At 38.5% G+C, this 26787-nt stretch overlaps 1 protein-coding gene and 1 pseudogene across 5 annotated transcripts in view; both read right to left on the bottom strand.

The window, feature by feature from the left end:
• Positions 1–26787, bottom strand: part of FAM184A (family with sequence similarity 184 member A) — a 141010-nt gene that overhangs the window by 89527 nt on the left and 24696 nt on the right. The gene's annotated exons all lie outside the window — the stretch shown is intronic.
• Positions 18761–26787, bottom strand: part of LOC114009557 (Golgi apparatus membrane protein TVP23 homolog B pseudogene) — a 32539-nt pseudogene continuing 24512 nt past the window's right edge.

Here is a 26787-nt window from a genome sequence, read left to right as displayed (position 1 = left end):
ACAGTGACAAGTGACAGGTGACTCCTGGGAAGGCTGGAATGGGCTCTGGACATGGGCCCCATGGCTACTACCTCTCCTGGGGCCCCTGGCAGTTATTCTTTTAGCACGGATGTTGGATCATATGTCTATAATGTGAAAAAGCAATTCATAACCTCCTGCCTTGAAGCTGTCAAGTATCAACTACTTGTTGCTACCCTGGGAAGCTGTTTACCACATCCCTGTTAATCGACCCTCCCTGAGTATAGTTGAGGAGGCTCAAGGAATGATATCGAGAGACCCTGAATTCATGAATACTCAGGGCTGATAGCTGCCTGAAGTTTCTGCACTGCCCCCCCACCCCTGCCCCTGCAAACTTCCTGCCCCTCTCCAGAGCCACAGGGTAACCTGAAACCTTGAATAGGTTGGACTTCCTGCTTCTCTGCCATTTCCATTTTAGGGCAGATTTTGAGCCCCTTCCCCATTCCTAAGTCTTGAGGCTTCCCCCTCCCCAATTCTCCCATAAAAGACTGTCCAACCCCCCAGTTGGGGGCAGAGAATCAGTGTGTTAACTCCTTCATGCCCACCCATGGAATAAATAGTTCTCCTTATCTCTCCAAGTGCTGTTTTTCCTTTCTCGGCATCTGGTTTTCTGCAACATTGTGTGTCCATTTTTGTCCCAATATCATGCACTAATTGGTTACTACAGATTTATAGGACATTTTAAAAATCAGGTAGTGTGATGCCTCCAACATTATGCATTTTGCACAGGACTGCTTTGGCTATTTGGGCTCTTTTGCGATTGCATCTAAATTTTATAACTGTATTTCTATTTCTTTGAAGAATGCCTTTGGTTTGGACAGAGATTGCTTGAATCTATAGATCCCTTTTGGTGGTATTGAAATTTTACCAATATTTAATCTTTCAATCCACGAATATTAGATGATTTTCCATCTCTTTGTAGCTTCTTCCATTTCTTTCATCAGTGTTACAAAGTTTTTGTTGCAGAGATGTTTTACCTTCTTGATTAAATTTATTTCTAGGCATTTTCTTGGTAGTTATTATAAATGTGATTGCTTTCTTGATTTCTCCTACAGCTAGTTCATTATTGGTTGCAAGAATACTGTTGATTTTTGTGGAGGAGTCCGACCCGGTGAGGCCCCAGGATCTGTCTGAGCCCCCTGACCTTTGAGCTCCGCTTCCAATCGGATCAACACGTTGGCAAGGCTACTGTTGTGCACCCCCGACCTTGGAACAAAGCTTGGGTCAATTAGCATGTCAGCAAGGCTGTTTGCTATTTGCTCCAGAAACTGGCAGCCTTACTGGGAAGCGAACCCCCTCTGGCTCCCCAATATACTACTATAAAAGAATTACATAGCTCTCCTATACATCCTGAGTGTACGATAAAATCTTCCAGGAAGTCCCCCAACCGCTCCCCTTTGCTCTGATCACTTACTATTAATTACAATGCTTTATCTCCATGGTCACAATAGAGGGTGGGCTGAAGTTCTTTCTAGGCAGAAGTAATCTTGACCTTTGGAAGGCCCTTTAAAAATACATCCTTTCTTTACCTAAAATAAGATTAGGCCAAAACTGGTCCAGGACACCTCCGCCCTCTCCAAGTGAAATAGATAAATATATTAGGATTCCTCAAATTAAGTTTTATATCCCTACAAAACTGTATAAGTATCATTCTTTATTAAGATCCATAAAAACTAATATCTATTCTTGAGATTTTCTTTTCTCAGCACCATTCCCAGTAATCACAAGATGGCTGCTGCACCGCATCAGCTGATAATCATCTCTGCTTACCGGAACCGCTTTCCCGAAACTGCATTCCATGGAGACCCACCTACAATTGAGGAACTGCACTAGACCCACCTTTAATCCACCCCTGAATAGAATCTATGTTCTTTATTGTTAAAAGACTTTATGAGCTGATAATTGAAACACGTAGCCCCTATCCCATTTACTTGTATGTAACACATTTTCAATAAAAACGCACAATAATTCCTAGCAGTTGTCACTCCTCAGAGAGCGATCTTTGAGGGGTGTCCGGCATAGGACGTACATGAGAAAGCATCGAGGACTCTGTCTTCTGTTTACCTTCGCCGCCTTCGTCGAGATAACCCACCCATGCCGAGGCTGGACCCCGGCATTTTTGTATGCTCCAACTTAACTGAATTCATTCTTCTGCAAACAAGGACATTTGACTTCTTTCTTTCCAATGGATGTGTTAATTCCTTCTGCTAATTGTTTTAACTAAGACTTCCAGTACTATGTCAAGTAGGATTGAAGAAATGGACATCTTTGTTTTGTTCCAGTTCTTAGAGAAAATCTTTTCAACTCTTCCCCACTTGTGCTTGCCTCTTTTCCCCATTTTACACAGGGAATCTTTTTCAATTCCTTCATTTTTAGTGAGGTAGGAGGTAGGAGACAGGAATCCTAAAAATATAGTTAGGGTATGGCCCCAGAATGGAATTGCAAACTGGGTAAGTTTTGACATGGAAACAAAGCAGCTTTGCTGCTTGCTCTTTGAGAGACCTCTTGCAGGAGTGATCACTGACTGATCTAGGCAGCATGACCTAGACCTAAATGAAAAGTGTTTTCCAGGCCCCACATTCCTGGAAGAGGATAGAATAATGGTTTTCATGGCCCAAAGCTTCTAGACAAAGAATCTCCTGACCTTTTACCCACTCCAAAATTAGAAGAATAACTGGACCCATCCAGCATGTGCCCCTCTCCACCAGGAGGGGAATGCATGCATAAGCCTCACTTAGAACAAGTCTGCACAAAGCCCTTCCTGACCCCCCAAAAAATCCCTTGCCACAGTTCTTCCTTGGCAATGTATTTTTAGGAACCCCTCTCTTCTTTGGAGCTCTGTTTTTCTTTCTCTCTCCTTTAATAAACTCTCCTACTCTTCTGTGTCCATGACTCAGAATTCTTCCTGAGCGTGGGACAAGAACCCATGTCTCACTGCAAGTGTGGGATCAATAACACCTGTGCCCCATGTTCCTGCATCATTAGTCAATGTATGTCTTTACAGATGAGATAAGTTTCTTATAAGTAGTATATAGTGGGTTATTATATTTTATCCTGTCAGTTAGTCTGTATTTTCTGAACACTTTTTATATTTACACTCGAGGTTATTATTGATAGGTGAGGACCTACTCCTGTCATTTTGTTTGTTTTGTGTTTTATTCCTGTCTTCTATTATTATCTTTCCAGTTTGGTGGTTTTCCATAATGATAAAGTTTTATTCTTTTCTCTTTCTTATTTGTGTGATTATTCTACTGGTGAACTTTGTATCTATGTGTTAAATCAAACTATTTTGTCCTAAAATAGCTGCTGTACTCCCACACTTTGATTCCTATGGATAAGCCGAAGTCATATATTAGGCTGTTTTTCTGAGTTCATTGTTAGTTTACAACCAATCACAACAGCGAGGCTGCAGTCAGTCACAGGCATCCCACCTTTTAAATCGTGTTAATGGAGACAAACTTCAGAACATAACCAATGATTTCTCTACCTCACTTCCTCATTTATGTTTTGTTTTTTTTTTTTTTTTGAGAGATTTTCACTGTAGGGTGCGTGCGCTCGCCAGACAGACAGAGAGAGACATGGAGACAGAAAGCGAGAAATCACCCCCCAAGGGGGTTGGTCACGCCGCAATCCCTTCTCCTCCATTCTCCTCTCGGGATCTTGGGCACGCACGCACACGCGCCCGGCGTGAGTTTTAAGCCACCGGGTCCGGGACACGAACCGCGGTCGACTACGTGGGAGTCCAGCGACATAGCCATTACGCTAACTGCTGGTTCCCTCATTTATGTTTTTTTGTACAACACTTTCCTGTTCCATCAATTTAAATGCCAAGTTGACCATGAGGTTGGCCAGAGTTGTCTGGAACTCTGGAGACAACTGCCCAATTTAAATCATGTTAAGATTTGCTCTATTGAGACCTGCAGTTGGCATAATGGATACGTTGCTGGACTCCCATGTAGTTGACTGTGGTTTGAGTCCCGGACCCGGTGGCTTAAAACTCACGCCGGGCGCGTGTGCGTGCGTGCCCAAGATCCCGAGAGGAGAATGGAGGAAAGGGGACTGCAGTGTGGCCATCCCCACTGGGGGATGATTTCTTGCTTTCTGTCTCTTTGTCTCTCTCTGTGTATTTCTAGCAAGTGCACGCACTCTATTTAAAAACAAAACAAACAAAAAAAACCCTCTCCCTCCAAAAATATTTATAAATAAATAAATAAATAAATAAATAAAAAGATTTGCTCTACTAAAACTCTACTCTATTAAATTGGCTGGTTTATTTTTCTTTTAACATATATATATTTACATGATGGTATTTATTTCCCTTTCACTTCCAGATATAAGACTCCTATAACTATTTTAACTGTATGAGGAGTATGTGCATTTGTTGGAGTGAGAGACAGACAAAATACCCCCAAAATGGGGCATGGTCCTACCATAATACCTTCTCCCATTTTTTCATTCTGCCAGGATGGAGAGCATACATGCACATGTGCCTGGCTTATTTCTCAAATAACTGTAGCCAGGATTCAAACCATGGTTGGCCATGTGGGATTTGACTCCCTTAACCACAGGCTATGGAGCCAGGCCCTTTAAGTATTTCTTGAAAGCCAGTCTAGTAGTGATGAATTCTCTATTTTTGCTTGTCTGAGTTGTTTTTTTTGTTTGTTTTTTGTTTTCAGAAGTTTTTGCTATAGGGCATGTGTGCTCTCCAGAAAAACAGAGAGAAACAGAGAGATAGAAAGTGAGAAATCACCCCCCGGGGGGATGGTCATGCTGCAATCCCTTCTCTTCCATTCTCCTCTTGGGATCTTGGGCACCCACACACACATGCCCAGTGTGAGTTTAAGGCACCGGGGCTGGGACTTGAACCACTGTTGACTACATGGGAGTACAGTCACATAGCCATTACACCAACTGCTGGTCCTGCTTGTCTGAGATTTTATTTCTCCTTCAATTATGGAGAAGAGCTTTGCTAGATATAGTATTCTCGGCTGAAGGTTTTTTCTTTTACTGTTTAAAATATATTCTCCCATGGTCTCCTGACCTTTAAGGTTGCTGGTGAGATGTTTATTGTTAGTCTGATGGGGGTTCTTTTATAGGTAAATGATACTTTTCTCTGGCTATTTTTAGGATTCTTTATCTTTGATTTTTTTTTTTTTTAAATATACCAGAGGGCACATGTGGTTGCCAGGGACAGAGAGCAAAACAATGAGAGAGGAAGAAAGAACCCCTCATAGGGAATGGTTATGCTGAAATCCTATCTATTCCATTTTTCTATTCCATTGAGATTAGGATATGAACACACACATTCCCGGTGTATTTTTCAAGCCACCAGTTCTAAGACTTGAACTATGTGATTGGCCATGTGGGATCCACTGCCTATAATCACCATGCCATGAGCTGGCCCTCTCTTTGATTTTTGACTGTGTGACTATAATGTGCCTTAGAGAGGATTTTCTTTGAGTTGAAACTATTTAGTGTTTTCTGTATTTCTTGAATTAGAGGTCTGTTTCTCCAGATATTTGCGAAATATTTCAGTAATTGTTTCGTGAAGTAGATTTTTCTTTGCTTTTCCCCAACTCTGCTACTTCTGGAACTCCCATAATGTGACCCTTACATTGCATAGGCTTTATTAACTTTTTAAATTATTTTTTTCTTTCTTGTTGTCTGACTTGGTTATTTCAAACTGTCTATATTCAAGTTCAGAAATTCTTCTATTTTATTTATATTCTGCTTTTCATTTATCATGTTATTGATACTTTCAATTGTATTTTTATTTCATCTATTGAATTCTTTGCTTCCAGGATTTCTATTTGATTCTTTTAAAAGATAACTCTTTGTTGAATTTCTCATCCATATTGTGGATTGTTTTACTGATTTTATTGGTTGTCTGAATCCTCTTACATTTTGTTGAGTTTCCTTAAGGTAATTATTTTGAATTCCTTATCAAAAATGTCTTGAATTTTGTTTTCACCATGCTACTAGAGAATTAATGCATCCCTTTGGAGGAGTTAGCCTTGTTTCATGTTTCCTGTGACCTTGCATTGATTTCTGGACATACGGTGAAACAATCACTTCTTCCTGTTTTATAGGGTAGCTTCTGCAGGAAAGAAGTTTTTCTTATAGATATATCCTACAGTATTCATTGTTTAGTGTGCTTTGATTTTGGTCCCCATGGGGTTCAGGAGTATAGCTGCTGCATTATTTTTTTCAGTGGAATCTATGTGAGCAGTGTCTGAAAGTACTTTTGTGGTCAAGACCAATAGTGTAGATGCAGTGATATGGCTTTCTGGGGGGGACAGGAGCCACCTAGAGTGGGGATGGGGCACTCTAATTCTGGCTAGGAGACATGAACTTCATAAGGGCCCTCAGAAAGCCATCTCCAAAGGCAGTTGTAGCAGGCACTGGTGACCTCAGCCTTCAAGTGGGGTATGGGCTAGGCATGGACTGCCCTTCTGTTGAAGGGATGAGATCATAGCCAGTAATAGCTATAACACCTACGCTGGTATCCTCAGTCCCTGTATTAGGCACATGCAGTGGACAGGAGTTCCATTGACCCAGGGGTAGAACTACCAGTGGTGGCAGCAGGAAAGTCTAGCCAGTGTTTTCAGACCCTGGGTGGTACAAGTATGGGATGTGAGGGCCCCGCCAGGAGGAGGTATAGAGTTGCCCATGGTAGTCTGTGGGAGGTGGTCAGTGTTCTGAGGCCCCAAGTAGGACACAAGGATAGCCCTTCAATTGAGATAGCTGTATGGCAGAATTGCTGTATACTGGTAGTGTCCTTGGACCTACGTAGGGTACATGAGGGACATAGAGGCCATGAGGCAACTAGGCACTAGGGTCTTGCAGGGGGCAGGGTTGCTGTGTCTGCTAGACTGGCATCCTCAGTGCAGTTCCACACAGATTTCCACAACTCTAATTCCAAGTGACAACCTTAATTTCAAGTGACAATATAACATTCTCACTCTTTTTATCTGATTCTTGGTGTCCCATCACCCCCCCACACACACACACTCACATTATACTACTGTGATCACACAGTGCAATATTTATGACTGTTACTAAGGCTTAGAGATGTAGCTATTTTCTTTTTCTTCAAGTAAAAACAAGTGAACACTATACAATCCAACAATCCAGAAGCAATAATTCATTGTTCTGAAGATTTGTTCAATTTAATGTGATCTTACTCTGGCTTTAGAAATGAGTTCTAGCACCAGACACCAGAAACTGCAATTAAGATGCAAAAGTGATGCCATTTGTGTGCATAACTTCTTCATGCAGCCTGCAGGCAATTGAGGCAGATTGCCTGCCTCTCCAAAGAACGCTGGTTATTCCAGATCCTACTTGCTAAATATAGGCTGCCACACTCTTGACCTGCAGCTGCACTTGCAGAAGGAACAATACATATTAGAAGACTAACTCACTGCAAGGGCTCCACTTTGTCTACATAAAGCTTTGTCTTCCAGACCCAGTTCCCTGTTCATATACACATTAGGTGTGCCATAACTATTTTGAGATGTAATCATTTAAAGATAACAAGATTGAGCACAGAAATCCATCTGTCTTGCCATAGCTACCCTTTCGTTGTTGTTGCTGCAAGATCCATAGGAAATAAATACATAGTGGGGAAATAAATGATTATTCACAACCTGATTCCTTTTTTTTCCTTTTTCTGGAGAGGTTTTTGCTATAGGGTGCGTTTGTTCGCCAGAAAATCAGAGAGAGACAGAGAGACAGAAAGCGAGAAATCACCCCCCCAGGGGAGATGGCCATGCTGCAATCCCTTCTCCTCCATTCTCCTCTTGGGATCTTGGGCATGCATGCACATGTGCCCAGCATGAGTTTAAGCCACCAGGTCTGGGACTTGAACCATGGTTGACTACATGGGAGTCCAGTGACATAGCCATTATGCTAACTGCTGGTCCCGCACGTGCATTTCTTTACCATCATTCACTCATGAAACTCAGTAAGTGTTTGATTAATTACATTTGGGAAGTCTTAGTAAGGGGTTGGAGAGGTGTTAGAGAGCCTAGAAGAGAAACTGAAGATGTAAAATCACCATTATACTCAAAAAGGTGAGCAGGGGCAGAGGTAGTAATGAAAATATTATAAATTAGAAAGAACAAAAGGTAAGCACAGTACTTAAAACATTCAACAAATAATAGGGAAATATGACAAGGAGCCTCACTTTATATTCTCTTTTATACAATTACTTAATTGTACTTATTTGTTTTTTAAAATTTGCTATAGGGCATTTGTGCTCATGAGAGAGAGAGACAGAGAGAGGGAGTGAAAGAGCTGAAAAGTGAGAAAACAAGCCACCAGGTTTGGGACTGGAACTGCAGTCATCCGTATAGGAGACTAGCACCTTAGTTACCACACCACCTGCTGGCCCCTAACTTCATTTTATATTCTAATCTAGGGGTCAGTAAACTTCAACCTATGGGCCAAATCTAGCTGCAGCTTGTCCTTATAAATAAGCTTTACTGGAACAGAGCTCTGCCCATTTGTTCACATATTGCCTAGGATTTCTCTCCCACTGTAATAGCAGAGTAGGAGAGTTTGGAAAAGACCTCATTACCAACTACTGTATTAACTCTTTTTCTTTTTTTCCTTTTATATTTAAAATTTTTTTTTCATTTCATTTTCTTCCATACATTCAATCACACTATTACTTGTTTTACAAAATGGATATTTCAACAGGTGAACATCTCTCCTAGTACTGTTGATAAAACTACAAAATATCTTCGACAGATAATACCACACCTCTTTGTGCCATTAATGCTTTGCCTCCCTGTCCCTCCCCCAAATGTCCTTCCTCAGACCCTCCTCTTTCACACACACTATATCTGGTATTTACATCTATATACTGTGTTTCTATGCAAATAGGAACCAAAAAAGAGCTGGAGTCGCAATACTAATTTCTGACAAAATAGGCTTTAAAACAAAAACTGTTTGAAGAGACAAAGAAAGGCACTATATTGTAGTAAAAGGGTCAATTGATCAAGAAGATATAACGCTTATTAATATCTATGCGCCTAACACAGGAGCATCCAAATAAGTGAAGGAAAGACTGCTAGATCTAAAATGGGAGATAGACTGCAACACACTAATTGTTGGAGACCTCAACACCAGACAAAAAATAGGAAAAGAGATAAAGGATCTATATGATAACATAAATCAAATGGACTTAACAAATATCTATAGAACTTTCCATCCAAAAACCTCGAGATACACTTTTTTCTCACTGCCAGATGGAACCTTCTCGAAGATTGACCAGATCACAGGGCACAAAGCAAGCCTCTACAGATTCAAAGGCATAGAAACTATACTCAGCATCTTCTCCAACCATGATGGAATTAAACTTGAGTTTAATTTCAAGAGAAATCCTCAAAAATACTCAAATACATGGAAACTAAATAACCTACTCCTGAATGACTCCACAACTACTGAAGAAATAAAGACTGAAATCAAAAGGTTCATGGAAGCCAATGACAATGAGGACACTAGCTTCCATAGTCTTTGGGACAATGCTAAAGCAGTCATAAGGGGGAAGTTCATACCAATTAGTGCGCATAAGAGGAACATGGAAAGAAGGCAAATGGATCAACTCTTTTTCTTTACACAGAAAAGTCATCTTAGCCAAAATTAGGAATCAAAAATAAAAAAAGATAGTGCTGGTTTCAGCAGTACATACACAAAACTGAAAAAGATTAAAGAGCAACTATGAATTACTTTGTTTGCTCTAATAAATGGTTCAGTATTATTTCAACTCTTACGAGATTCAGAAAGCATATGATATATGTGTATGTGTGTGTGTATTTCTAAATCATCAGAATGAAAATATATATTGGGTCATTGGAAAAGACACGGCATGGTTTTCTATGCAAAAATGGGTCATGACTTTTCCAATGACCCAATATATATTCTCATACTGATAATATTGAAACAAATATATATTCAAACTGATCATATATTGGTATCTTCCAGAGAAAGCAATGTTAAAATAAGTTTCTAATTTTATTTTATTTTTTTAAAGAATTATTTAAGTTTATTTATTTATTCATTTTTTTATAATTTGACCAGAGAGAGACACACAGAGAGAGAGAGAGAGAGAGAGAGAGAGAGAGAGAGAGAGAGAGAGAGAGAGAGAGAGAGAGAGAGAGAGAGAGAAAGTGAGAAAGCAAGCCACCAGGTCCAGGACTTGAACCATGGTTGCCCATGTGGGAGTGTCCAGTGCCTTAACCACCACACCACCTGCTGGTCTCCAAGTTTCTAATTTTAAGAGAGACAATAAAATGATGTCAAGTATAATGACAAATTATTGCCTTGTCAACAAGTCAAGATGCATTTTTTCTGTCTTTCTACACAAAAATGCACCATGACTTTTCTGACAACCCCAATACTGCTCTCATTAATGATGTGAAAGATATCACACTTAAGTTACTTTATTTTTAAATGAGAATTCTGCATATGAATTTTCAAGTTGAGTTTAACTGTTTCAGTTCAGTGTTGTTCACAATTTTAAAGATGACCATTTATATTAGTATCTTTCTCTGATTACTATTTCTCAGACCAAAGTAATGTTAAAACCTTCTATGTTTTCTGAATACACCAGGTATGACCTGAAGCAACAAAACTGACACAAACTGGGTTTTTGATTATAGGTAAAATCATTCAATTTCTCCAGACTTTTGAGTTTCAAATATTAAAAATAGATCATACTTATTTAACCATAGTGATGTGATTGTTCTAAGACCAACCTATCATGAAAATCTTTAAAAAAAATTACATTATATTGGGTTGTCAGAAAGGTGATGAATTTTTGCATAGAAAAACAGTCATGATGCATTTTTACATAGAAAAGCAGAAAAATACATTAAGACTTTTTCTAGCAACCCAATATAATGATTTTATATATATATATGTATGTGTGTGTGTGTATATATGTGTAATATATATGACCAGAGAGAGAGAGAGAGAGAGAGAGAAAGCATTAAAACACAGTAATTCTTCCTTATTAGTTGTATCTAATTTTAAAAGTAACTTCAGTAAATGATCATAATCTTCCATAAAATTGGCTATTATTTTCCAAATAGGAAAAGGAAACTCTCTAAAGTCTCTTTTCACAAAGCATTTTAAAAGACATTAAGAGACATTTGCAGTTTTTCTGGAACTATGAACATTCATGGAATGGAAGAGTATAATCATTTCAGCAATTTCAAGCAATTTCAGAGTTCCATCTTAGGCCAATAATGCATAATTTCACTACATAGTGCATGATGAATAAGCAGTAGTAACCTTTACTATTTCTAAAGATTTTCAGATAATCTTTCCCACAAGTAAGATGAGAAAAATTCTACATTCTAGTTTTTAAAATGCTACTTAGGTTAAAAAAAAAAAGTAGTTTTTGAAATAGTTCTTATTGTTAGTTGCTATGAACTGAATTGTATCCTTCCCAAATTGACATTTGAATCCCTCACCTGTGATATAAATATATTTGAAGATGAGGCTTTTGGAAGGTAATTAGGTTTAGCTGAGATCATCAGGCAGGGGGGAGGGTCATGATGGATTAGTGCCACTATAAGAAGAGATGCCAGAAAGCTTCCCCTCTCTTCTCTCCCTTTGGCAGCTCCCCTCCTCCCTTTCAGTCATGTGAGGACTCATCAAGAAGACAGCCATCTACAAGCTAGAAAAGAGTCCCCCACTGGGGAACCAATGTGGCCAGCACCTTGATCTTTCCAGCTTCCAGAATTGTGAAAAATTAATTCTTGTTGCTTCAGCCACCCTGTCTATAGCATTTTGTATGGCAGCCTGCAATGACTAAAAATTACACTGATAATATATAAATATGTTCTCATTAAAATCTAACTCATTAGTAATAATGTACATTCACTTTAAAAAAAGTACATTAGTAATAAAGTACATTCACTAAAGTAATCTGCATTATATTTGAACTGGACTTTAATTATTGCATATTATACTAACCGGTTTAATACTGCAAAGATAAAAAAACTATGGAATAAATGATAATATATTCATATACTACAGCATCATAAATTCACCATAAAGTGTATCTGATTTAGAAAAATATTTGAGAATACAAGAAAAAATTTGTAATATAAAGCAATAAGTATGCAATACAATGTATAAATAGATCCAAGTTTGTAAGGTGCAAAGTGAGTGTGAATATACATATTTAGAAGTATTCAAGGAAATAAACCAAATATTAACTGGAATAATTCTGCACTATATAAACCTCCTGTAACAAATGTATGTTACTATTATAATCATAAAATATTAAATATTTTTATAGATTTACATTAACAATAAATATATATTATATTACATATTATATATATCAGATATATATTATGATATATTATCAAATATTATTGATAAAATAATAAATCAATACTCAAAACTCTTTAGGTTTAAAAAAATAATGAAAATGGAAACAGAAAATTTAAGGAACATTTGTTCATTACCAACAGAACAATTTTCCTAAAAATTATCCACTGAAATAAAACTCACATATAAAAATAGTCCCTAAACTTTTTCAAAAGTAATGAATATTGGAACCAGCAGTTGGTATAATGGCTATGTCGTTGAATTCCCATGTAGCCGACCGCAGTTCGAGTCTCGGATCTGGTGGCTTAAACTCATGCTGGGTACATGTACATGCGTGCTAAAGATCCCAAGAGGAGAATGGAGGAGAAGGGATTGCAGCATGGCCATCCCCCCTGGGGGGGGGGTGATTTCTCGCTTTCTGTCTCTCTGTCTCTCTCTTTCTGGTGAGCACACATGCCCTACAGCAAAAACCTCTCCAAAAATATTAATAGATATATAATGAATATTAATCATTATATTTATAGAAAAAGGATCTTATACATTTTGAGGAAAATGTAAAAAATCCAAATACTTACAAAAAAATGCGTCAGCTTACTAGCAAATTTTTAATGATCAACCTCAACTGATTCATTCATTCTTCCCTTCAATAAAAATTTGCTACATACCTGCTGCTATGGTCTGAATTTGTCCCAACCCCAAAATCATGTGCTAAAATCTGGTGAGCTACTGTTACAGTGCTGAGAGTAGAGACTCCATCATGGTGTTAAAACACAAGGTCTTTAGAAATTGACTGAGCATAGATGGGGTCATCACAGTGAAATATTTATTCAATTAGTCAAAGTACAATTTTAATAAGCCTGACAAAGGAGAAGAAATATAAAATGATGTTTTGCAGAGAGGAGGAGTAAGAGTGGAGATGTATGTCTTCTCTTAATTCTGAGTAAAATGTTTTTACTTTATTTTACCAAAATCTCTTAATTTAGTCAAAATGTTAAGGAGAAAGCTACCAGGAGTGTATTCCAGACTGAAGAACAGTAAGTGCAAAAGACACAAAGAGGGGAAGGCACAGGACTGTGAGGGGCCGATGCTAGAAAGGTGGACAGGTTCCACAATGCAGTGACACTGGTAGCAGGTGGGCTAGATGAGATCCAGGGGCAGAAACTACTGAAGAGAATGAAAAACACTGAGGACCAGTCCTTGGGTAGGTGGGGTGGTGGGGGAAGGAAGGACGATAAAGACCCACAGGCAGAGTACTGGGAATGCACTAAGAGTGGAATGGAGGCAAGGCATCCAGGCTCAAGATGAGAGGCATGGCCTGTGTATGATGGCAAAGACTGTGCAGAAATCAAGGGAAAGGAGCAGTCTGTAAGCCCTGCCTTTGGAATCTAAATCTCAGAAGCATTCTCTGAGACGGTCCACTCAGTGCAGTGGGGAGAGCAGAGGCTGAGGTACAAGTGGGGAGGTGGATAAAGGGTTGGTAAATGAGAGGGAAAAGTCAGATGGCAGAGACAACACTCCAAGAAATGATTGGTAATAGAAAGCAAACAGCCAGGGACAATTAGGATGAAGCTTCAGAAGGCAGCAAAACCCAGAGAGTGTGGCTTTTTATTTTTTAATTAAAAAAAAATTTAAGAGAACCTGAAAATACAGTCCAAAGAAGGGTTTCTCAGAGTACCAAAGCCATAAAGCTTAAGGCCAGGACTGCCTGGCACAGGTGGAAAGGCCTAGTTCATGGCTGCGAGCAAGCAGAAGCATCCTCTTGAGATAGTGGGGATAAAGACTGAGAGCTGAGGTGTAAAGGGAAGAAAAGGGCAATTCTATTTGATTGCTTTATACTTTCCAAAACAAGGAGATCAGACCAACTTCTTTTTTTTTTTTTTTTGGACAGGTTTTCGCTATAGGGCACGTGCGTTCGCCAGACAGACAGAGAGAGACATAGAGACAGAAAGCAAGAAATCACCCCTCAAAGGGTATGGTCACGCCGCAATCCCTTCTCCTCCACTCTCCTCTCGGGATCTTGGGCACGCACGCACACGCGCCCGGCGTGAGTTTTAAGCCACTGGGTCCAGGATGCGAACCGCAGTCGACTATGTGGGAATCCAGCGACACAGCCATTACGCTAACTGCTGGTTCCCCAGACCAACTTCTTAAGTGCAGAAGACACAGCAGCTTCGCTATTGGCCACACATGATACAGCCACCCCCAGCGAGCCTGCCGAGCATGTCTGCCTCTGATTCATGACAGTCTCAAGCACGAGCAGACCCTTCTTGTCACTGCTCCTCTAGATGTTGTGTTTCCTGCCATTCTCAACCTTTTGTTTTGCCTATTTGATAAATACTGGATACTGTTTCACTTTCCCTTTCTGATCAGTGCCAGAGACAGACAATGGGGGCCGGGGGGGAGAGAAGGCTCATCCTTAAATCATCCTTAAAATACATAAGCAGTATATGTGAGGCAAAGAGTTTAGAAAGTAGTAAAGGAAACATCTTGGATTTAATAATGTTTTAAGAAAAAAAATTGATACATTTTAAAAAGAGATATAATATGTTCTTATTACTAAACACTCAATTATTCTAGTTGAGCTAGTCACCAAGAAGTTGGTAGGGCCACATGACCTAAGCGTTAAAGAATATTTAAGAGTGTCTCAAAAATAATGGGTTTCTCATCATATAGGGCATGCTCTGTTTCTTCTAGAGCAATAACACAGACTAGAACTTTGTACCTCAATTTATCATCAGTGCTACTCTCAGATCAGCCTTATAAGTAAAGTTTTCACATAATATCAAAAATAATTTAACAAATTATTAAATATCCCTGATGACCCCTAAGAAACTGGTTTAGGGAATCTTATTCTATAAAGATGTGGTTCACTTTTTGGAGTCTGAATATTAGCATCACACCCCTATCCACTATCTTTACTCTTTACAAGCTTTTCTTTGTCAGTTCAGATCCCAGCAAGGATGCCACATTGTTCTAAGCTGTCCTCTTACTTTACTCTTCTGTATTCTGGGGCGGGGGCGGGGGGAGGAAACCAAGCCAAATCTATTTCCTTTCTTTACTCTGGAAAGCCATATGAATAAAATGTGCTTAAAGCTGTTCTTTTTTTTTTTTTTTTTAATAGGAGGTGATGAAATTGCGCACATTTCTTCAATTTTTTTACCTATACTCCTGGTGACCAGTAAAAGCATGCATGTATGCTACCTAATATACATTACCTAGGTAGTCACTGAAATGCAAGAAAAGCAGCACAGGATTTATAAACTAAATTCAAGAAATAGTCCTGGCACAGTCCTGTAGCAGAACAGTTAATCACTGTAGAGGGAGCCGGATTGCACATCACTGATCACGGTTCAAAACCCAGTCTTAGAGCTTGGAAAACATATCAGGCACATGTGCATGCATGTCCCAAATCTGGGTGGGATAGAGAATTAAGGGAAAAAAAAAAAGGATTGCAGCATGACTGCACCCCACTGGGGAGAGGGCGCATTCTCTCTCTCTTTCTCTCCTTCACTCTAGTGAACACACACACCCTCTGGCAAGGAAAAAGAAAGAAAGAGAGAGTCCCAAGTAGCTCCTAGCAAAATGAGTTTGACAAAATGAAAACTACTAATATGAGAAAGTCATTGAAGAACATGTATCTGAAAGGACAAAAGCTAAAAGCAAATCCAACAGAAATGTCATTTGGTGTAAAATGAATGTAAGAAAAAGATCCCGAACTCTTTTGGCACCAAGTATGTGGGCATATGCACATTATGTGCATACATGTGCACGCACAAACACATGCACACAATTTTTTCCCCTGAACATTTGAAAACAAGTTGTAGTTATCAGGACTCGTCACCCCTAGTACTTTAGTATACATGCCCTAAAACCAAAGGCAGTAGCATTATCACACCAAAGACACTGAATCAAATCAAATATTATCTAATATATAGCTTATATTCAGATTTACCAAATTATTCTTATAGCAAAATTTGCAGCAGCTTTTCTTTGTCAGTTCAGATCCCAGCAAGGATGCCACATTGTTCTAAGCTGTCCTCTTACTTTACTCTTCTGTATTCTGGGGCGGGGGCGGGGGGGAGGAAGCCAAGCCAAATCTATTTTCTTTCCTCTTGTATTTCATTCCATTGACATTTTTGACGTGGCTAAATTGACTGTCTTTATAGAATGCATACACTTTTGGGACCAGCAGTTGTAGTAATGGCTATGTCGCTGGACTCCCATGTAGTCAACCATAGTTCAAGTCCTGGACCCAGTGGCTTAAACTCATGCTGGGTATGTGTGCCCAAGATCCCAAGAGGAGAATGGAGGAGAAGGAATTGCAGTGTGGCCATACCCCCTGGGGGGTGATTTCTCACTTTCTATTTCTCTGTTTCTCTCTGTCTTTCTGGTAAGCACACGTACCCTACAGCAAAAAGGAAAATAAAAAAAGAATGCATACACTTTTTCTTTAAATTTATTTATTTATTAAGAGACACAGAGGTCTTGCCAGGTTGCAGTCTTCTCCCAGCCTCTTGGTCAGCCAAGCTCATGGGTAAGTACAGGCACACATGGCATTAACAACCTTGGTCCAAACCTGGGCCCACAATGTGGTTCACTAGCTCTATCATACAGGGCACTCTATTGCCTGTGGCGACACAGCTTGGTCCCAGAAAGCACAGACTTTTGATGTCTTTATTTTATAGATTTGTTTTTAATATCAAGTTAGTCTTTGTGGAAATACAATGTTTTCTCAATCCATTCTATTAGTGTTTATAGTTCCTAATACCACATCATGAGGCCTCATTAACAGTTTTTCCTGTATTACCTTTCTCCCAACCTCTCCTAAACTAGCTCCTTCTTTTGTAATGGCCTACTCAGTTCAAAACCATTAAAAAATAAGAAACAAAATTAGAAAATCAATGTGATTTTAGGTATTGATACAAAAGCTCTAAAACTAACTATCCCACCCGTGTGTGTTAAGCATTCCATGGGGTGTGTCTGAGTAAGCACAGCTGTTTCTAGGGGCTTCCTGTTGTTCTCCAGAGTAGATCTTGTAAGTCAAAGGACAGGATTGAACTGTTCAGGGCTGTAGAGGAAATGTTAAGTGGCTGTAACAACGGTAGAGAAAGCAACCAGAAACCTAAAAATGTAAAGAAGATTTTAGTAACTTTTACAATATGATGCAAGGTGTAAGTTACTTTAACTTATATTCTCACAAAATAGCTATAATTCTTTTCTATTAATGTCTATAAAATAGGGTCTTTGAGGAGATGCGATCAGGACCTGGAGTCTGAGGTGAGTGGAATGGTAATAGAGGCTAACTGCACAGAATAGTTTGGCCTTTCATTTTTTCCCTTGGTCTCATTTCTTCCAGTTTCTTTTTTTTTTTAAATTAGGAAGGAAAAAAAAAACAAAAAAACAAAGAATGTTCCTAATGCATTATATAATCAAATTAATTCCAGCAATAGACTTGTGTCCAAATGAAATACTTACAAGGCAGTTAATAAATAATGCTCACTTGGATTTATTTAAGCCAAGGGCACTATAAAAACCCTAATTATAAAAAAATCTTTAAAATCCATTTGCTTTGGGATAGAATTACATTTAAAGATTTTTTTGTAAACAGTAGAATTTTATATAAATGTAAAGCTATGCACCCTCAAAGATATCAACACAATAGATACTTATTCAATTGAACAAAACATCCTTAAAATTATTTTAACAATTTACAAATACATTCACAACATAATCTGCTGATTAAAAGACCAACAAAGTTTGTGGTACTTACAATGGAATTAACAGATACTTTAAACAGTTTATAGATTGGGTTGGTTTACAGTTATATATGTTGCTTTTCTTTAAGAAGTATCATTAATACAAATCTATGATTTACAACGTCTCCATTATAGCAAAAAAGAAGAAAATACACTCATAAAATGTGTTAGACATTTACTATGCCAAGTATTTAAATGATTATTCTTATTATGACATAAGAATAATACTCTTGTAGGGGAAAAAGATTTTATTTGTCAATGATCACTGAAGAGCTTCAAGAAGTTCCAAAGTAAAATCTGGCTATCCTTTCCATAAAATAAATAGGAGAGCAGCAATCTCTGGGTATCCCATAAACAAACTATTAAGATTCCATTTATATTAATTGGGCCTTGAGTAAATTACTTGTTACAAAAAAGATAGACAAAATTTTAGAAACTTTTTTAACACCACTGGCCCAAATGTAGTTTTTCACTTGCCTGCTTATGTATAAGAAAAGAAATTTCACCATGAAGTACATATTTTAAAAAAACAATTATTTACAACACATAAGGTCAAAGTGTTCACTCTTACCATGGAAGCAAAACTTACTTTTGAAAATAATCTACGAGAAATAATATATAGACACATAGAGCTGTGAGATAAACTAAGAACATCCTCCTATGTTCTATGGATAAAAATGCAAAGGTCTCTAGAATTCTTGTGAGAGAATACATGCACTTTGATTAATGTGGGATATATTGGTATCACATGAGCATTTGCAGACATGTGTACACCATAAAACAAATTGTGAGAATGTTTGTAGGAACACCATACTCTCTAGTCCCATCTGCTAAAAAGAAAACAAATACTTAATGACTTTTCCTCTTTATAAATAGTTTTTAATTGAAAAACAAACCAGACACTCCTCTTTGAAACATGGACTGAGCTCTAAAAGATTCAGAGTCAAGAATCTCATAAGTTGTTTCCTAATGTGACAAAACACGTAAGTTTTCTGTCTATTTAGGAATTCCGATCATCTCCAGTACTTTGTCTTAAAAACTGCTTTCCAAGATACGAGGTAGCCATCCATACTGGGTAAATTCTTCCTGCTACCCACTTTACACCTGATGCAACCATGCAGGTTGGCAACTTGTAACACAACGCCCATGATAACTACCGCCAATCACTTTACTCTGAAGGAGAGAGCACTAAAGGCAAAAACCACCCACAGCACTGGACAGACAATAAGTCCTAACCAGAAGATTCTTGGTTCAGCCTCTGAAGCAGTTTTATTCTCTTGAGGGGATGTCTTCCTAGATTCAAACGCCCAGTGGCTCACTCCATCTTCGTCGATATGATTCCACCAATGTAGGCCAACCATTAGTCTACTTGTGACGTTCTTCTTCACTGCCCAAAAGTCACATGACAATAACAAGATAATTGTTACTATACAGGCAATAAAGCTGCTGCTGAGCAATTCACAGAGAAGGTAGACAGTTATTGCACTAACTCAAAAGAATAAATGGAAAAATGATGCCATTACATGTCTGATTTTGGATCTTTTTTGTCTGTTAGTCATATCTTCTTCAGCATCAAAGAGTGAAACATCTTCAGGGTCATCATTACCACCATGCTGCGACATGGCAGCCCTGCGCCAGTCCCAGTCTAAAAATATTTTTTCCTATGTGTTTACACAAGTATTGTTTCTTTTATAATTATTTAATATTTTTTAATTTGCTATAGGGCATATGCACTCACCAGAGAGCACTAGAGACAGAGAGAGAGCATGTGCAAAAGAGAAAGAAAGTAAGAAAGCAAGCCAACAGGTCCGGGGCTCAAACCAAGGTCAGCCATGTAAGGGTCCAGTGCCTTAACCACCATGCCACCTGTTGGCCACTATAATTATTATTGAAAAAATATCTTTTGGAAAATATTAAGTCTAGCAATGCTCGAGATATTTTCCTAATAGTGGTATGGAATACATCTGTTTTCCCAAAAGATTTAACTTAACTTCTGAAACAGCAAACAGAAGTCATACTACACAGGTATTACTCAGAATCCATGCAACAGAAACTATGCTTCTAAACTTCAACAAACAAAATCAACAAAGTTTTCATGAATGCTCACTATGTGCTTAGTACTTTATAAAAAAAAGTTATTTATTTCTGCCATTTAAAAACAAGTTGTAGTTATTAATCTCATCACCCGTAAGTACTTAATTATATATTTCCTAAAATCAAAGGCAATAGCATTTGAGGGAGACAGGAACACAGAGAGAGAAAAGAGAGGCATGCCCAACGAAGTCTTCACACCACAATCTTACTTCCCTTTCAGGCAGAGATGGTCATGGGAACACCCAGCATATACAGGGAGGTCTTGGGGTAAGAACCTGGGACCTTCCCATATAGCCTCTACATCATGGAACACAACATGACTCATGCCTGTAGTTCCAGCTGGTGGCTGGAGACAGAGGATTGCAACAACGAGACCCTGTCTAAAGTGACACACACATGCGGTGAAACCCTGTCTTAAAAAAAATTAATAATAATGGCAAGCAACTTAATAATAGATATTAAGAATCAAGCTGTCAAATACAGAATACTGCACAAAGCATGAGAAATTTTTGGTAGAATTAACTCAATGAAGACTGAAATATTAGAAAACGGAAAAGGGCCAAGGAAGTTGTAGAGATCTATGAGGAAAACAACTTGAGTTAAGTTGTTCCACAAGATAGGAACGCCTTTGGTGGTTGGTATGATCTGATAATGCTAAAGAGAGAAAGGATGCATGCATTCTAGGGAAAGTCAATTAAACTTAAAAAGTTCCTGGTCATTAATTTTGTCATTGAAATTTAATTGGGAAAGTGAGTCGCTAGTAGTTTTAAAAAATTTAGAATCTATTAATAATATATTTTTTCTGTATGTCTACAATGGCATTCGACAATAATTCTAGGGCATGCATTTTTTTCACATTTAAACATTTCTTAAATTGGAGTGTATCTTATAATTAACTGCATATCATCATTTAATTGACAGCACATTTGTCCTTAGTGGTACATAAAATAATCGTATATCTTAAAAATCAAACATTAGTATGAGTCAAGAGTGCTATGAACCCATCGGAGAGAACATATGAGTAAAATGTTTGATGTTGAAAGGACCATTCTCAATACAAATAAACTGCCTGAACCTGTTGCTCACGAGAGCTAAAGAAACCAACTAGTCTACAGAAGGGAAGGAGTGAAAACATATTAGAGTTCTTTTTCTCTACACCTTTACCAATACTAGTGATCTCTCTGGAATGTCCTACTTTTGTCTTATCCTGTTACCAAAAAACTATCCTTAGGACAAACTATATGTTTGGATGACTAAAGTAACCTCTGTTCACTATAGGAAATTTAGACAATAGGTAAAAATAAGAGAAAAGAATACAGGTATGTCCTTTATCTTAGTAAACTGGTAGCTTTTTTTTTTTTTGTAACAAAGTATCTCTTTAATTTTATTTATTATTAGTGTTTTAAAATTTGCTAGAGGGCATGTGTGTTCACTAGAGGAAGAGAGAGAGAGAGAGAGAGACAAAGAAACAGAAAGAGAGAGAACTGCCAGGCCAGGGACTCAAACCATAATGGGCCATGTAGAAGTCCAGCACCTTAACTACCATGCCACCTGCTGGCCCAAACTGATGTCTTTCTTTTCCCATATCTCTCTTTGTAACAGGCCTCACTAAGAGACTGGATATAGGGAAAAAAGGACAAAGAAGATTTGAAAGTTAACCATACCAACCTGGTCTTCAGATGATCCATTTTGTAATATTTGTTGTGCCCACCAAATAAAAAATTACCCAGAAATTCACCATAATTTCTACTATGTCCATCTAATTTCTTATATTATTTCTATTCTCCATTTCTAGTTTTATTCTCAAAGGAAATTCAATCAGATGCATAATATACAATTACACTATAAATATTGTAGACAGAATCTGTAAGACACAATGTAACAAATATTTTAAAACTCTAGTATAATATCAGCTCTGTTCCAACCAGCATTTGAACTCTAGGGGGGAGACCCAAAATATGTGAGTTCCTATATTTTTAATATGATATTTATTTAACATGATATAACACATTCTATTCCCTTATTTTATCTCATTTTTCTCTCCTTTATTTGATATCTTTGCAATGTTAAGGACTCTTATAATGAAATACTGCATAGGGTAGTACTAGTGAATTGTCATCCAACATTTTTACTTATGCCTTTGAAGGATCCATGTCACTTAAAAAAAAGATAATGTTTCAAAGATCCTATGCTGGCAAAACAGGGTGGAAGGTAATGTGTCCTTAGCCAGAAGCTGGGAAGAAGGAACATGAAGCCAATCTGGTATTTCAGCAACTGAAGGGTTTCAGGAGGTCCTGGTAGGATGCTGATTCTTCTCCACAACTTTCCTGAGTTTGAGTTCAAAAGGCAGTACATCAAAACCATCAATTCCCTGTGCCATATATCAAATGAGTGAAACTGAAATGAAGGCCTTCTGCTATATGCTATATGTGAGGAAGTCCTGCTCTTACATACCCAATACTGTGCCTCTGGATGACCAAAGATACAGAACACAGCTTAAGAGGAGGAACTCCCACTGCATCCATTACATAGTGCATCACAGGATCCACAGGATGGTAGAATCTATTGGTAGAAATGTTCTGCCATTGAATTGAGGTAGAATAAGACTGAAAGGATTATAAAGTGTTATCTTCTCTGAACACAAGACCCAAACAAATAGGCTCTGAATAGGAATTTGAATGTCAGTAAAATTTAATGAGTTAAACCAGGTAGACTTAGAAGGTTGTTTTATAGAACACATATTGTCATTTGTACACATGCTATAGCCTTCAGAACCATTGCCCACCTGAGGCCCAGATACCAGGATTTATATATAAGACTCAGGTTCTGGTGCTAGCAGGTAGCATAGCGATAAAGGGCACTGGATTCACATATGGTTGACCATGGTTTAAATACTAGACCCAGGAGCTTAGCATGCCAAGAAAGTTGCATGCATGCCCCAAATCCTGAGAGGAGAATAGAGGAGAAGGGAATGTGAGAGGAGAATAGAGGAGAAGGGAATGTGAAAATTGGAGTGGCCATCTCTCCTGGGAGGTGATCTCTCACTTTCCCTCTCTCTGTGTCTCTCCAGTCAATGCGCGTGTCCTATGGCAACACCTATAACAGACTCAGGTGTGGAAGTGAGTTGTGGACTCTCTGAGTAAACCCTGATGTATGACTGCAGTCTCTCAATGGCCTCTGTGACATCAGCCTTTGACTAGACCTTAAACTCACCAAGTCTCGTACTCTTCTAATGTTAGTTACCTAACTCAAGCACAATTCAAGGGCCAAAAATAATTTTATTCAGACACCTACCTTCTCATTTCTCATTTCCTCTTTCACACCTAAATGTGCTGTGAAAGAATGAAAATACACAAATGTGTCACCTAAGGGTTCCTCCTTTTACTTTTTCTTGTTTTACCTACACTTCCCACATGAAGCCGTTAATTAGATCCTAACAGTCACAGTTTCAAAATATATCAGGAATCTCTGCACTTAACTAACTCCCTTTCCATTCCAACCACTCTAGAGCAAGCGGCCACCACCTCTTCCTCTAGGACCAGGACTACTGCAATGGTCTAACTGATCGTTATGCTTCCCCTCAACCTAAGCTGCAATCCTCAATCCTTTCCTCACAAGGCAGCCAAAGTGAAAAGCTCAAACTGTAAATCATAACATAACCCTTGCTTAGAACCCACCAGTAGTTTCTCATCACATGTGCATACCCATACAGAGAAAAAGAAATGCCAAGCTCTTTTTTTTCATTATGGTGGCCTTCTAACTTGTACTTGATCTGGTGCCTACTGCTGAACTAAACTTAAAGTCACTTTGACCAAATGAACAAACAACCACAGAAAGAAAGGACAGGAAGTAGTGCCAGCTGAGACTAGTATCACAGAGGTTGCGTAGACAGAGGTTTTGTGCCAAACTCATAAAAAATTTGAATTTCTCTAAATTGAGATGCTTTAACAGAATGAACCTGAATAAAATGAATCAACTAAAGTCAAGTTACCAACATCTTTTACTGAATTCAATAGACATTCCTTTCCTTGTAGGTAATGAAGAGAACCAATAAAGGAACTTAAAGCAGAGGAATAACGTGATCTGATTTGCTTTAAAAAGATGGCAATTCTGGCTGCATTGTAGAGAATATACTGGATGAAGTGAGATTGAAGAACAATTTAAAGTCATCAAAACAACTCAGAAAAGAGCCATGAGTTTTTAACACAAACCCAAAGATGGAGACATGAAACTTGATTTAAGAGCTATTGAGAACATACATAGCAAAGGAATCTGCTGATAGATTGAAAGTGGGATGAGAGATACCCTCTCCCAGTTGTTCAATCTGCTACTGAGGCTATGCCCCTCTACGAAGTTTACTATCATCAACCAGAGCTCATACCTAAAAAATCACAAAGGGCTTATACCAACCAACTGAGATTACTCACATACCCTCCAGACAGTGCCCTGTTCTTTCAGATAACCATGAATTAGAATGGGATATATCTCAGGCGCCTCAGTCAGGTCCATAGCTCTGTTCCTAGTTCCTATCTTCCTAGCAGAGCAGAAAAAAAAAAAAAAAAAAGAAAGAAAAAAAACCTGAAAACTACCTATTACTTTACTAAATACAAAGATAAGGGCAAATAATACTAATTCAGTAATTAAAAGAAATAATATGCCTGCTAACCTATTTTATAAAAATAAGAATTCTACAATATTATAATAGTTTCCCAAATTGAACACTAAGAGAAGGGACAGTGTTTTGAAATACTGTCTGTTGTTTTCTATAGCAATAAACATTTTTAGGTTTCAATCTACTTCTCAGCATGGAACCACACATAGTTTAATGAGACAAATAGTATGATGCTCTCCCTACTGAGAAAATTTCAGTGTCATTACAAAAGGATCTGAAGTTAAGAAAGGTAATGAAGTTCTAGAAAAGAAGTTTAAAGTTGTCAATGTTAAAATACTTTAAAGAAAATTCTTATTTAATTTAATGACAATGTCCCTCATACCTTTATCTTTCTACTATCTCACTACTCTCTTTATCTGTCAATAGAAAATTTAAAGAAAACACCATGTATAACCATAAAACAAGAACTAAGTAAATTACAATAAAAATAAAGTAAGCCATCTTGACAGTTACATGCAATAATTCAGACCTGTGTCAGTCCTATCAGGCTACTATAATAGAAATACAATAAACTGGGTGAATGATAAATAACAGTCTAGTTCCAGAGGATGTGAAGTCCAAGATCAAGGCATCAGCAGATTCACTACCTAGTAGAGCCATTCCTCATAGTTGGCACCTTCTTTATGTCCTTAACGAAAGGGCAAATGAATTGCCTTGGGTCTTTCTGATTAGAAAAGTAATCACATTCATAAGAATTTTTTTTTTTAAGAGAGAGAGAGAAATTTCTGCTATAAGGCATGTGTGCTTGCTGGAGAGAGAGAGAAACAGAAAGCAAGAAATTACTCCCTAGGAGTATGGCCATGTTGCAATCCCTTCTCCTCTTGGGATTTTGGGCATGCACATATACGTGCCTGGTGTGGGTTTTAAGCTGCTGGGTCCAGGACTAGAACCCTAGTCAACCACATGCGAGTCCTGCAACATAACCATTATGCTATCTGCTGGTCCCAAGAGCTGTGCCTGATAACTTCTGTGATGGTTAATTCTAGTTGTCAACTTGAATAGACTGAAGGATGCATGGAAGGCTAATAAAACATTGTTTCTAAGTATAAATATGAGGGTATTGCCTGACAAGATTGGCCTGTGAGTCAGTGAACTCAGGGGAAGATTTCACTGTGGGCGAGCACCAACAATTCTGCTGGGGGCATAAGAGGGACAAACGGAGAAAGAAGAAGTTCTGCTTTCTTTCCACCTCCTTGTGTGTGTGTGTGTGTGTGTGTGTGTGTGCTGTGTGTTCCATTCCTACACATTCTGTCTGCTCCATCCCTGCTCTTACACTTGACCCTTAGCTGCATTTGTTCTCGCCAGTTCCTGTCTCCTGTACCCCTCCAGCCAGCCACACTCCAAGTTTCTTTAACATTTGGACTCGATTCATTCCAGCAGCCACAAAGGGTATTTAGGCCTGTCATCTCCCAGGGGCCCCATTCAGGCCTTAGACTGAAACTGCACCAGCTTTTTGTTTCAGTCTTTCAGTTGTTTCTCTAGCTAGACAGCCTACTGTAGGCCTTCTCCACCATGTGATCATGTGAGATAATTTCTACAATAAATCCTTTCTTTTATATCTATATTTATCCTGTTATTTCTGTTTCTCTGAAGAAACCTGACCAACATAGCCTGTAAACAGGCCACCTCTTGGGAACCAGCAGTTAGCGTAATGGCTATGTCGCTGGACTCCCACGTAGTCGACCGCAGTTCGCGTCCCGGACCCAGTGGCTTAAAACTCCCGCTGGGCGCGTGTGCGCCCAAAATTCCGAGAGGAGAATGGAGGAGAAGGGGCTGCGGTGTGACCATCCCCCCTGGGGGGTGATTTCTTGTTTTCTGTCTCTATATCTCTCTCTGTCTGGCGAGCACACATGCCCTATAGCAAAAACCTCTCAAAAAAAAAAAAAAAAAGATACAGAT

This window comes from Tupaia chinensis, unplaced genomic scaffold, assembly GCF_000334495.1.
Source record: "Tupaia chinensis unplaced genomic scaffold, TupChi_1.0 Scaffold000563_1, whole genome shotgun sequence".
Taxonomy (NCBI): Eukaryota; Metazoa; Chordata; class Mammalia; order Scandentia; family Tupaiidae; genus Tupaia; species Tupaia belangeri.
Note: the sequence above shows the minus strand (reverse complement) of the source record. Positions and strands in the feature narration are given on the sequence as shown.